The 12,834-nt window shown below is 42.7% G+C and overlaps 1 long non-coding RNA gene across 1 annotated transcript; it reads right to left on the reverse strand.

Annotated features, from left to right (window-relative positions):
- Positions 1-5,897: 5,897 nt before the first annotated feature.
- LOC111483328 lies at positions 5,898-12,440 on the reverse strand. Its single transcript, XR_002718338.1, has 3 exons — positions 12,355-12,440; positions 9,772-9,778; positions 5,898-5,947 (listed from the first exon to the last, which is right to left on the reverse strand). It is a non-coding gene; the product is annotated as an uncharacterized LOC111483328 (long non-coding RNA).
- Between the last annotated feature and the right edge of the window lie 394 nt (positions 12,441-12,834).

Raw genomic sequence — 12,834 nt, forward strand, 5'->3', positions numbered from 1 at the left:
CACATGCATCGTGAATGGGAGAAGTTTCTCGTAGTCTGTGCTATTTGATACTAATTGATACTAAATAGAGACCCCAGATGAGATTTTGGTGTATACTCTCATTGGAAAAAGACGTGGAGCACCTTTCTCACATGGAGAGAGCAGTGTTCCAGATCATCAGGGTCCGCTCTATGTGAAGTGCTTTGCATAAGGTCTAGTTCCTTGAGGTCTAGTTCCTTGGGCATTGGATTGGCGACGACATGAGTTGGTTGGATCAAGAGAAGGTGCGTGCAAGCTGGGGTGGACTGGGAGACGCCACGTAAGGTGCAAGAATTACGATTCTTCCTCAGATTAGTCCTACATCTATTTTTTGGGTTCTTTCTCGGGTGATTGATCGGAAGGGCTTAAGCTTTCCATTAGATTAGTAAAGGGCAAATGAAGGGCGTGTGCAATAATTTTCTTTCTTTCTCCCGCTCGATCGCTTCAATGCCTATACTATATTTAGAGGGAACTGGAAAGCCTTCTCTAGAATTATAGGAGGATGTGACACAAATAATGACTCTCTTCGCCGGGATGTCAACAGGTTAGGCAGCTTTGAGGGTTTTGATATTCGGTGTGGAAGGCAAAACTCTGACACAACCAAGTGAAACTATGGGTCTCTAAAAGAGGGAACGATTTGATCTATGGGGTGTTCACTCTCGGAGGACGGCTAAAAATGTCCCTTAAAAGGAGCGGGGATGAGGTCTTTTCAATCAAGCACGAATAGAACGAGATAAAGGGGGTGTGCAACCTAGAGAGATGGCCATATCTCTTTTCTGAATGTGGTATCGAGGTTCGGTTCATTTGAAAAAGAGGTCGGGAGACCGTGTGAATGGTTTAATTGATGACTTCGCTTCGATCTCTTCGATTGAACCTGAAGGAGACTTCAATCATTCCACTTTACCTGAAGAAGGAATGAATCATCTCACTAGGAATTCCGGAGAGTGAATCTTCTCTTTTAGATCCTGGCCTTGGTAGAGAACTTGTCTTTGATTGGGATTTCGATTGAAAAGATGTTAGGCCGGTTCCTCATGTGCCTAAGAAGCCGAGGAAATCTTGATCCCATTTTACTACTCAATCTTTATTTAGAGAAAGAGCACTCGAGAGCATAAGCAAGTTCAGTAGTTTCAACCTCTGTAATGGGAACCTCGAAGCTGTCTGAGGCAGGAGCAACCTCATATTAGGCACTGCCGTAGCATCCACTGGGAGTTGGAAGGTGCACGATAGCGAAGATCAATCCATCTCACTCAATCTACAAAAAAACATTTCCTTGGGCCCATGCAACCCAAAAAGAAAGAATGAAAGACAGCTCGCTTGAAGAAAACTCTTTTAGTTAGATCCTAGTACAAGCCAAGCCCCTTCGATTCGGCAACAAGAGTCGGTTATAGATAGAATAGTCTTTTGGTCAGCTTTCCCGTTCTTTCAGACTTTCGGGCCCGTAGGCTTTATAGCGGACCTGCCTGACAGGGAGGATATGAAAGATCTCGTTGCGCTTGCTTTCACTTAGAAACTATACGACCCCTACTACTGTAATTCTTAAAAACTATACGACCCCTACTATAATTAATAATTAAGTTACGAGACCCCTACTCTAATTAATAATTAAGTTAAGGCATGCTCTCGAAAAAGATACCTTCCATTCTCTTGTCTCCGGCGATTAACCTATTCCAGAGCTGTCTGGTTATTAGCCTATCTATCTCGCACTACTCGAAGTCTTCGTAAACTCATTGTACATAGTGGAGGTTGCTATGAGGAGATCCTTGTGCCAGTGAAGATTGCTTACAGTGATCAGGAAATCTAAAAGAGAAAAACCATTAATTTCTTTCCAACACTCCGGATAGGCAGAAAGAAGGATTTATGTCTATCCCCAACTTCCTTTCAATCCATCCACACACATCGGCAATTGAGGCTTTCTATACTTACTGGGAGGCAGCAAAGGAGGAATAATGGGCATACATACGCTGGTTCGATAAGACAAGGAAAAACAACCACTACTTTTGACACTCAAGCGACGACCGACCCGCCCTGCCAAACAAACATCGATGCAAAGACCAAGACCCAGTATTACCAATTCCTTTGATTGAAGCTACTATCACTACCGAAGGAGAAGGAAGTTGGCTTGCTCCAGAACCTTTACAGGAGAGAAGAGAAGAGAAGGAGACCGAATGAAAGAAATAATAGTCCAAGTAATAATGGAATCAAAGCCTATTTACAGAGTTCCATCAGGGAAGGGAAGTAGTTCAGGCAAGCAATGGAATTGCGAGAACGAGTGAAAGAAGGAAAAGGTGAAGGAGGAGCTAAGGAGAAGGGGCCATGAGCAAATCTTGATTGAATTTTAAGAGTCGAATGAATAAGGAGTATTGATCCTTATTTACAGTTCAAGAATAGTGAAAGAAGGAGAAGATCAAGAATGTTGAGTCTTGACTGACAGTGAACTCTCATGAATAAGGAGTGTTTACAGTCTCATTCATCTTTCTTGTCTTGCTTGAGTCTTGACTGACAGTGAACTCTGATTCATCTTTCTTCTTTCCTTCTTAATTACCTATAGCCCTCAAAATAGGGTAAAGCATCAATTTTTTAATCAATGGTCCTTCAAGGATCTAAAAGAAAGAAATAGGTGTAGGAGCTTGACCTGATGATAGTTTACGAGGTTCAGTAGTGATTGAGAATGCAGCTTTCGTTTCGTCTTAGTAGTTTACAGTGAAAGAATAGGAAAGAACAAGAACTTTAGGGAATATCGGTTCAGGTTCATGAGCGAAGCAGCTCGACCGATAGCGAGAGGAGCTCTCGTGTTAACCACTTCCATTCCTCTCATTAGACCATTTGTAGCACTCATAGCTCTCTAACCCGATGATTTCCTAATAATTGCTGTTGCTGTACTTCACAAGTCACATTAATTTCTTGACCGACAGTAAGTATCCTAACCTTTCACAGTCAATGCGTTGTAAATATTAGGCATCCCGAGGGAAAAGCTACATCTAGTACAGGACCAATGATTTGAGCGATACGTCCCAAGTTGTTTTTTTCAAGCATGTGGAAACCTCAGGACCAGAAGTAGTAGGATTGATTCTCATAATCAAATCAAATATGTCGAAATTAGTGTGTTGAGAAAATTCTTTCAATCTAAAATCAATGTTGGAAAAGTTGATCGGTTGCAAGAACAGCTAATGATAGGGGAGTAGCCTAAGCCTTTACACATGGGTTCTCTTTGATAGAAGCAGGGGGGATGACGACATGACACCAAGTTCAATAACAGTATAGAGAGTTACTGACTTCCCTTTGACTAGGGCCTTCTCAAGTTCTTTTCCTATGCCCAGAGGTTTTGGGGGGGGTGAGCAACTAGCTTCTGTCCTAAGGCCATCTATTTCTAGTGCTTACGAGCCAATTGCATAGAATGGGAATGGGAATAATAAATAAAACATTTATTCCTTCCATGCAGTCTGATTTAAGACCTTCTCCCGACCATACATATAGAATACTAGAATACTAGTTTTCTAGATAATATGAATAGGAAGGAGTCTCCTTTACAATTCTAAATCATAAGAAAAAGCCTTAACCTTAAACCTTTTCCTTCAAACACGAGGTAAACTGAAATTACATTGCCTGGCCGGACTATTACTGATTGAACTTGGTAACATGGAATAGAATGGGTGTTTGTTGAACTCGGTCTCTTCTCTTTTCTTTCCTTTGATGAAACTTGAAAGACTCTGAAAATGAAAGAAAGATTTGCTCATGAATCTGAACCTTTGACTCTATTTATTACCTGAACTTGACCAGTAGAGTAAAGAAAAGAAAAGCAGAATCAGGAAGGGAAGAGGAAATCAAGCTTAATTCGAGTTTAGAGTGAATAAATAGGGAGAAGGGAGAATCAACATTCCCTATTCCTTTACAGTCGAGTCAATGAAATCCTTTTCTGATATTCCTTGAACTTGACAGGTAAAGTAAATCAAAGAAAGCCTCTTTCTTCTTTTTCTATTGGTGTCGGAACTAGTTTTTAGGCCATTTGCTCTCGATGAAAGGCCATAAGTGGAAGTGACAGATGTAGTTGGTTATCCTTGCTGTCTGTCAATACATTGCTTCTTTATGGCCTGGGGAGCTTGTACCTGATCTGCCCGGGAGTCCTATTCCTTCTGCCGGCGAGATAGTTTCAATTGTTGTAGTCTCTTTCTTCCCTAGTACATAATTTCTGGAAGGGATAGAGTTTGTATTTGAATTGACTATAGGCATTGACTAAATAAGCTAAGCTATACTGTCAAATAAGGACTCCCCTAAAGCGTATAACGAACCAAAGAAGCCTTGCAATCTAAGAGCTTTCCATGGGGATTAAGTGTTGGAAACCCCTAGGAAGATTCCCATGTAGTCTGACGGGCTGAATACTAGATCGAAAGGCTTCCTTTTATATCAGACTCATTGTACCAGCTTTCAAAGGCTATAAGGTAGAAATGGTTTCAATGGCACCCCTCCATTGCCCTTTCCTGGGAAAGTATTCCCACCTGCTAACTACGAGGATTCCTCCCCTTTCCTTTCATGGAGACTTTCTTTTTGGGGACCCGGACCATCATTGTTTGAAAGAGCTATCTACTCCATTCTCTGAAGAATCAACATAGCAAAATCATTCCACTGTGGGGGCTTGAGGTAGTCTTATAAAATGAGGGTACCACTTTCTATTTAATAATTTAAATGTGAATAGAGAATGAACCATACATATTCTTGGAAGATCAGACAGAGCCTCGAGCCTGAAAAGAAAGGGGTTACACAAAATTGTTCTCTGATATGCTTTCTAGGAACTCTCAGTCTGAGAACAACGCTTTTTTTCTTTGGTGAGTAAAGGCAAGCGGAACAAGACTTTGTTGAAGCACCATACTAACATACTCTCCCTTGGGTGTGCATGCTACCCGCATAACTGAAGATTAGGTCTGATACGAGAGACAAAAAGCATGTAGAAGTTGCCTGACTCACTTAGGGCGGTGTAATTGTAGGAATCGTCTTAAAACACCCATCATTAGAAGTAGACATCCCTTGTCTCTTCACGAAGGGGGATTGGAAACTAAGCTCTCTAAAGAAAGAGGCCCTGTACGAGAAAGAGTTAGAAACCGAAATGGGCCAACCACATCCTCCACGTAAGACCGAAAGAGTGAAGTCAAGCTATATATATATATATATATCTTACCCTCTTTACCTATTGTAATCCGAACGTACATGGTTTACATCATCCCCGGTTTTCCAGTTCTAGTAGCCCTCTCTTCATTCGTAACATAACCCCATGGATTTTGAAGCACTCCACCACGAATAAGACCTAATCTTTTTTCTGACTTGCCTTTTCGATCATGATGTGAAAGTGAAACTCGCCCTGTGGTCTTCATTTTCTAAGGAACTCTCTCAATCACAACTCAAGCAGTGAACAGAATTCCAGGCCTCATCATCATCCTTTATATGTGAAGAGATGTTATAGAACTTTTTGAAGCTAGAAGTCGTACATTGTTTACCCGAGAATAAGTTCATTCCAATTCTAGAGAAATGTAGCCTTGACCTAAGGCAAAATGATATGAGTGAGTTAAGGAACTTCTTTAAAACTGACTATTGCTATTGGTAACAAACAGTCTTTAGGCCCTGACTCCGCTTATCTCTCTAGATGCTGCATTATCGGTCTTAGGACTTTTTTGACAAAAGCGGGTAACTGGTAAAAGAAGAAGATGTTCTGTTTTCACGAATATGAGATTATTAGCTCAGACACTATTCTATTCATAGTTGTTGATCTATAGGGTAATTAGCCTAAACATGGCATGTCTGACTGATTGACAGAAGTAAGTAGGTAAGTCTGGGACTTTCGAATAAGAACTTCTTTGTCAAGTACCAGTTGTACGGATTGGATTCGCCAGATGCTCAGATTGTCTCGGTCTTCAATTAGCTACCATCAAAGCCTCCTTAGCTTTTGCAGTGCTTCGCAGCAGTCATATTGAAATATAGGCTTGTGAGATCGATCTCCCATGCTGACTCTTGCTCTAGCACTATAACTAGCACGCTGACTCGAGCTTATTTAGGATTCCCTGACCCTTTATTTAGATTCTTCTGTGGGACTTTCAAAAAGAGAAAACCTGGCTTACGATATTACCTGACTTATGAGATTTTCTATCCCATTGGCTGACTCATTACTGGCTTAAAGGTTAGAACGTTAGAGAGGGGATTCCTATACCATCCTTATTCTATCTTTGCTTTATTTATTGCTTACAGAACAAGACTAAGGATTACTAACTCAAAGTCTGCTTACAGGATTAGCTTACTACGCTGGGTATACTGGATTAGCCGGTTTGTCAGCGGCTTAAATGAACCTTCCTTCCTTTCTTTTCCCCGTTGGAATTCATTCCTCACTACTCCTTGCTGGTGAGCTTACTTCTACAGTACAAGGCGGGGACTTATATATTCTATATCTTTTTGATCTCGCACTGATAATAGAACCAGGAGACTAGCTATAGCTCTTGCGCGCTTCCCTGCTTACTCCACTTCCCTCGTGTCAGCGGGATAGAGTAGGGTTGTTTGGTGTCCCAAGTTTGTACCGAGAGCGAGAGAAGAGAACTTGCTCACGCTTTCCAGGCCCTGGAGCGACTCCTATGATTACCAAAACAAAGAAAAGGAAAAGAAGACAGATGCTTTCTTCGTTCGGCCCTCATTCCCTTCCTATCCAAAAAATCTGGTTCTTCAAGGCAGGAAAGACTGAAAGAGGAGAGTCGTCTTACCCTTTCTCTTTCTAATCCCCAAAAAATGCTAGATCCGAAGCAACTATAAGTCGATCTGCCAAACTAAACTCTCCTTAATAGAAGGGTCTCACCCTAAGCCCCTTTAGAGCAAGGCTTTTCAGGCTTTACTGACTTAGCGGAATAATCAGCTGACGCAACTCTTGGTCAAGTTGTTTTCATCTACTTATACTTAGCTTCGGTATCATACCCAAGAGAATCAGAATCAGAAAAAGTACCTGGACCTGGATCCAAGATCACGATATCCGGAATCAGTGTTGGAGGTCGATTCGGATACCCCACCCTTATTATAGAGGAGAGTTTGGCACATAGTTGCACTTGGTTAGGAGGTTGACCCTCATAACATAAGGCCTTTCACTCGAAAAAAGAGGTTTTACCTATCCCACTATGTCCTTTGTTTAATACCCATTTCTAGTTCTTTTTCAAAAGGGGCTTTACTTGCATTCAAGACAGTTGATTCAATAAAGTTCGAAGTTACTAGAATGTATTCTTCGGGGTAGAATTTCTGAAAGTCATTCGTACCGCGCGAGATCAATCAAATACCGCCGGTGGATCCTGGAAATTCTTATCTAACTGTCACATCTTTCTTTTGCTCCTCTCTATATGTATGTGCTTTAGCCCTGATTCCTACCTAATTTTTGAATACTGAAAGAGAAAGAGATTCGATTCGTCTTGCTTATGTGCTTGCTTATTGGATTGAGTGCGGGGTAGATGCTTCTGACCGAACCACTCTTTGCTTCACCCAAGATGCTGTTTTAATCTATGGATTATAAAAGTTAACATTCTTCAGGAAACCACGATTTCGTTAGCGTTAAGAAAATGAAAACAAAGCGCCTCTGAACCTCTTCTTTATGGTCTCGTGGCTTTGCCCCTGAACCTCTTCTTTATGGTCTCACAATTCCATTGCCTGAACCTATTCTAATTGAATGGACTCTCCTTCTTTCACTGTAAACTCGGTCTCATCGCCCCTCTCCTCTTCTCCTCGAGCAACTTGACTTATCTACCCGAATCTTACAGAAATCAGTCCCCCCTACAACTAGATACTTGATGGTGTACAATCCTTTCTTTCCTCTTTCTATTGAACAGAATCCCATTTTCTTTCCTACCCCTACCCTTTCCCTTTCAGTCAAGCCTTTGTTAGCCCTTTCCTCGAGGAGTCGAGCTGCCTATCTTCTCCTCGAGCCACACTAGCCCAGCGATATCGATCTCGACCATTCATTACTTTATTCTATTCTATTCTAACTTCTAGCTTGGCTTGTCCTTAGCTAAAGAAAGATAGTTGGAGGCCGAAGACCAGAGTCTGGTTTTCACAAGATATGAAAAAGAGAGTCTTTGTCCTGTTATTCCCGGCAATAGCTCTTTCGAGGGAGGGTTAAAAGAGAGAGAGGATCGGTGCCCGCTCTTTCCCATCCGAACGATGGGAATAAGCCTCTTACGGGTCGGAAGGCTTCCTTCAGTGAGTGCGCCTGTTCAACTGAAACTCTTGAAGATGTCGAATCAGAAGAAGCTAGAGAAAGATTAGTCTCAGCTAAAGCCGAATACGAAGACGCATCGACTGACGCATACGCAAACACCGGGGAATCTGCAGAATATGAAGTCAGTATCCAACTCAGAATCCAAAGATAGAGACGCATCTGCTCCCGAATCACCTAAAGTAGAAGTCTGAATCCGATGACGCCACTTGTTGCCATTGATGGCCGTTGCAGCAGCACCGGTGCCGGTCACATGCTTCAAAGTGGAAGAAAACGGATTGGTTCGAGTTTCTATGAGTAGACAGGAGAAGCACCGCTCAAAGCCGGCTCATTGAGCCCATCATTTTGACCTTGTTTTATGAAAGGAGTGGACCTGACTCGAAGGAAAAACCCTCGAACCGAGGCGGTTGATGAGGAGCTTGTAGCTTATGGTGCTTCCTTCCCTGCCTACTATGTATATCTTTGACGATTTTCTTTCTTTGTTGACCCTGTTTTCTGAAAGTAGCTGAAATCCTCCTTTTTTCCAAAAGTCGATGAAAAAGTGGACGGGTATTGTTTTGTTCTTAGCTTGGCGCACTTGCATCCCTCTAAAGAAGCCCAACCGTAACGCTTTTCAGTCTTAGGTGAGAATCACTCAATTCTTTCTGTAATGCCCTCTCTCGCAGCAGTATTTCCCTCAGCAGCATATCCAGTTTATTCCGAACATCTATCTCATTTGTCTCCTGAACCAAACCTTTTATCTCGCTCTGCCCGAATCAACATCAAATTTGAGCTAGGTCAGTCATAGGGTTATTTCCAGTCTAGTCTAGAATCAAGCAAGACCAAACAAAGTTGAACCTTAACTACGTACAAGGTACCTGTGAAAGCCCTGACCGTGGTGGACGCATGCACTCACAACCCAAAAGGAAAGCGAAAGATGCCCCGCCCCTTTCTTTCTTCTTTGAAGCAGAATCAGATTATCTGCTATGCTATATTAAGCTGAATTGTTTAAGATTCCGGATTTGGAACTACAGCCTTAGCCAGGGAGGAGACTGAAGACTTTGGATTTGAATAAGAAACTACGTCCCTGCTTTAGGAAGGGCCTTAGCCTTAGCTTCAAGATCTCAGTTTGCATCAACCAGGATTTCCATTCTCACCAGGAGCCGATTACTGGAGAAAGCGATGGAACAAGATAGTCATTTCTTTTTCTCTCTCTCCCGATCAGGTTTCGGTTAAATAATCTGTCTATCCATCTGGTTAGGTTTCGACCAAAGTATGGTTGGGGTTCTGCAGTTGAGGATGAGGATTTTGGGGAAAAAGATTAACAGAATTCGGGCAAAACTCTAACAGGATAGGGAGGAGGAGTATACCATTGAGGATTAGGGTTGGTTATTTACACCCGAAAGGTGAAATTGCTGTAAATATTGGTTGTTAACTACATGATCGACCGTCTTTTCCGTAAACTATTATGAGTTCGAGCTTGAGGATAAAGGGATAGGATGAAGATTTGCTTTTTTCTATCACCTTCGTTGCCTCTCTACACTAACAACTATTCATCTGCCCAACCCAAAAGAGGCTTGGGCTCGAAAGCCGACCTTACTCAACAAGCACCTTTATTAGTCAGGTTGCTTCTTTCTACTCATTGAAGATTCTATCCACAAAAGAAAGTCAACGGGGGATACTAAAGTGGCTCTCACTGACACCATCTACGATAAGGTGAGGTCGTCTTTCTTTCCAGCCGCCATCCGGTTCTTAAAGCCTTAAATAAGGGGAGGGGAGGAGCTATATGTAATTAGGGTCTTTGTTGGTCATTGTTCCGGTCGAGCACTCTCTTTTCTTTGTCAAATTCCGTCTTATCAAAGAAGACTTTTGCTCAACTCGCGAAGGCTTGTGAAGTTGGACCAGGTACGAAGAATGAATCTATCTCTGTGTACGGAAGTTGCTGGCCGCTCAACTATTCGAGCGTTTTCCTTTCTTCTATTATTAGAGTGGGGTGGTTGGTTCCGATTCGAGAAGGGTAGAATACCTGGTCGAAGGTCCAGTACAGTAGGTAGCCGGCTTTTTCATTTTTGCTCCCGAGCGAGAACGAGAAATAGGTGATGCACCATCCTTGCTGCTACGTACATTGACCTTGACTTGACAGATTCATCCAATGGAACCCACACTAAAAGGAGGACCACAAGCTCGGGGCTCGACGAAAGGGCAAGTATCAGCATGTTGAAACTGATTGGGGTTAGCAGTGAAAGAAAGAGCCCGACATTCATTTCTTCATTCATATTCATAGCTTAGTCTACTAAAATCAAAGGGGGACCAGCCTCATCGTGGTAATTAGAGGACATCTTTGATCGTTCACCTCTAATGTGACACGTTCCCTCCCAGTTATATGATCAACGGGATCAGTCGTCCAGCGGGGCTCTTTTTCTTTCGGGGAGGCAAAGTAGTCCCCTCTACTGATCGAACCCCCTTTCTCTAAGAGGTCTTCGTAAACATGTTAAAGGGCTCCTGTCTTCGGCGGGTCACCTTTCCAAGACTGAGAAGAACATCTGGGCAAGGGAAAGCGCAGTGCGCCTGGTGCAAATGGCTTGATTTTTTCATGATATACCAATCAGAATGGAGGGCCCCCGTACATGATTGATATAATCACTACGTAGTGGTGGGGGTCACTTGATGCTAGAGAGGCATGAGTTTCGATCTTGTGGTGTATTCGTTTGCAGTGAGTAGGGCCTCTTTCTCGTTGATCAGGTCGCCTCCGCTCGAGGGAAAGGTCTCCATTCCTATGGAGGTTTTGTCAACGAACGCGTCTCGGGCTGGGAACTTGATCCCCCAAAAAGGAAGGGGTCTCTTTCCTCGCCCGATGATAGAGGGCCAATTCTCGTTGCACAAGATGGTGCCCTCTCACTTCGAGTGCCTTCCTTCGTAGTCAAATCTGATGATACGCTTCGGTGATGTTACCTACCAAATCAAAGGCCTGCTAGGTGATCGAAATCGCTCAGGTCAGTGAGGACTAACTCACCTACTCCAAGTCTCTCATTTTTATCTCGATAAGAGTTTCTTCTATTTCATTCAAAAGGCAACCCATCGCGCTATAAGATGAGATACTGATGTTGTACTACTTGACTGGTAATAAAAAGCTTACGTAAAAATGGGAAGACTCTTCTACAGTAACCCTCTCCTACGCTACTGGTGGACTCTTGCACAGAAAGGCCGACAGAAAGAAGCAAACTTTCTTAGCGCACTTTTCAAGTGCTTAGCTTCTGCTAGAGGCGCAAGGCCATAAAGTCAGTTCAGTTGGAAGCCTAAGCCAAGAAGGTACGAACGAAGTGACGGGCCCTTTTAGAGTTTGAGAGATAGGGTAGGGGGGCAGCTTGATTGTTATAGTAATTTTGAACATCTCTCCCCTTTTCTCTTAGCGTGCACTGTTTGCTTGCATGCCGCTTTAGGCAGATCTCTCTTTCTTAGTTTCACGCTGCTAACCTAAGTCAGTCTTTTAGTAAGCGTATAGTTGTAGCTATTTAGTGTAGAATCAATTCTTTAGTGGATGCACCGAAAGGGCGGGAAAAGACAAGGCGGTGGAGGTTGGTTGAAGATGATGTTACGTGGCGTTCAGAACCAGCCTTGAAGTGAATGAATTTGAAAGAACGAAGAAGTCAGGAAATGAGACGACTCTTTCTTGCACTATATCATAAACAGATCTTCCCCTCCACACCAATCATGAGTTTTTCTCCATTCCTCTCGTATATCGTCGTAACGCCCTTAATGCTAGGTTTTAAAAAAGACTTTTCATGTCATTCCCATTTAGGTCCGATTCGGATCCCTCCGTTGTTTCCTTTTCCTCCTGCACCCTTTCCTCGAAATGAGAAAGAAGATGGTATACTCGAATTGTATTATTTAAGTGCTTATTGCTTGCCAAAGATCCTACTTCTACAATTGGTAGGTCACCGGGTTATTCAAATCAGTTGTGTTTTCTCTGGTTTTCCCATGTTCAAACTTTCGTACCAATTCAGTCGATCCGGAATGGATCGGTTAAACATTCTATTAGGGAGCCTGGTCTTGACTCTGATGTGTGGTATTCATTTTCGTTCGGCTCTTGGAATCACATCCAGCCGTGGTTGGAACAGTTCACAAAATCCAACCACTTCACCTACTTCATTGCCCCCAACCCTTTCTCGTACCTCTATTGAAACAGAATGGTTTCATGTTCCTTCATCGATTGGTTATTCCTCCCTGTTCGTCTTTCTTTTTCCAATTACGGTCTCGATTAGTTTACAAGATTGAATGGCTAATTTGCCTTCGGACTAGATTCGATTGTTTTACAAGAATGTTGAGCGGGGTACGTAAGCTGTGTATCTGGGAGGAAGTGCAAATCTGGGCTTTCGCTTTTTTGCACCCTGTTTTGGTCTTGCAGCTATTCAAATGAAATAATAATCTCTTTCCCACCGAATAAAGATTGAATATATGTCCAATCTCTAGTGGTGGTGAAACCAACCAAGATGTATGTCGTCCGACCCGACCTCAGACTCTTTCTTCCCGACCTATTTGACCCTCTGCTATTATTTAGGTGGTATCCCGAGATAGAATTCCTCCCGGGAACACACAAAAGAAAGATATGAACT

This window comes from Cucurbita maxima, unplaced genomic scaffold, assembly GCF_002738345.1.
Source record: "Cucurbita maxima cultivar Rimu unplaced genomic scaffold, Cmax_1.0 Cma_Scf00008, whole genome shotgun sequence".
Classification (NCBI taxonomy): Eukaryota; Viridiplantae; Streptophyta; class Magnoliopsida; order Cucurbitales; family Cucurbitaceae; genus Cucurbita; species Cucurbita maxima.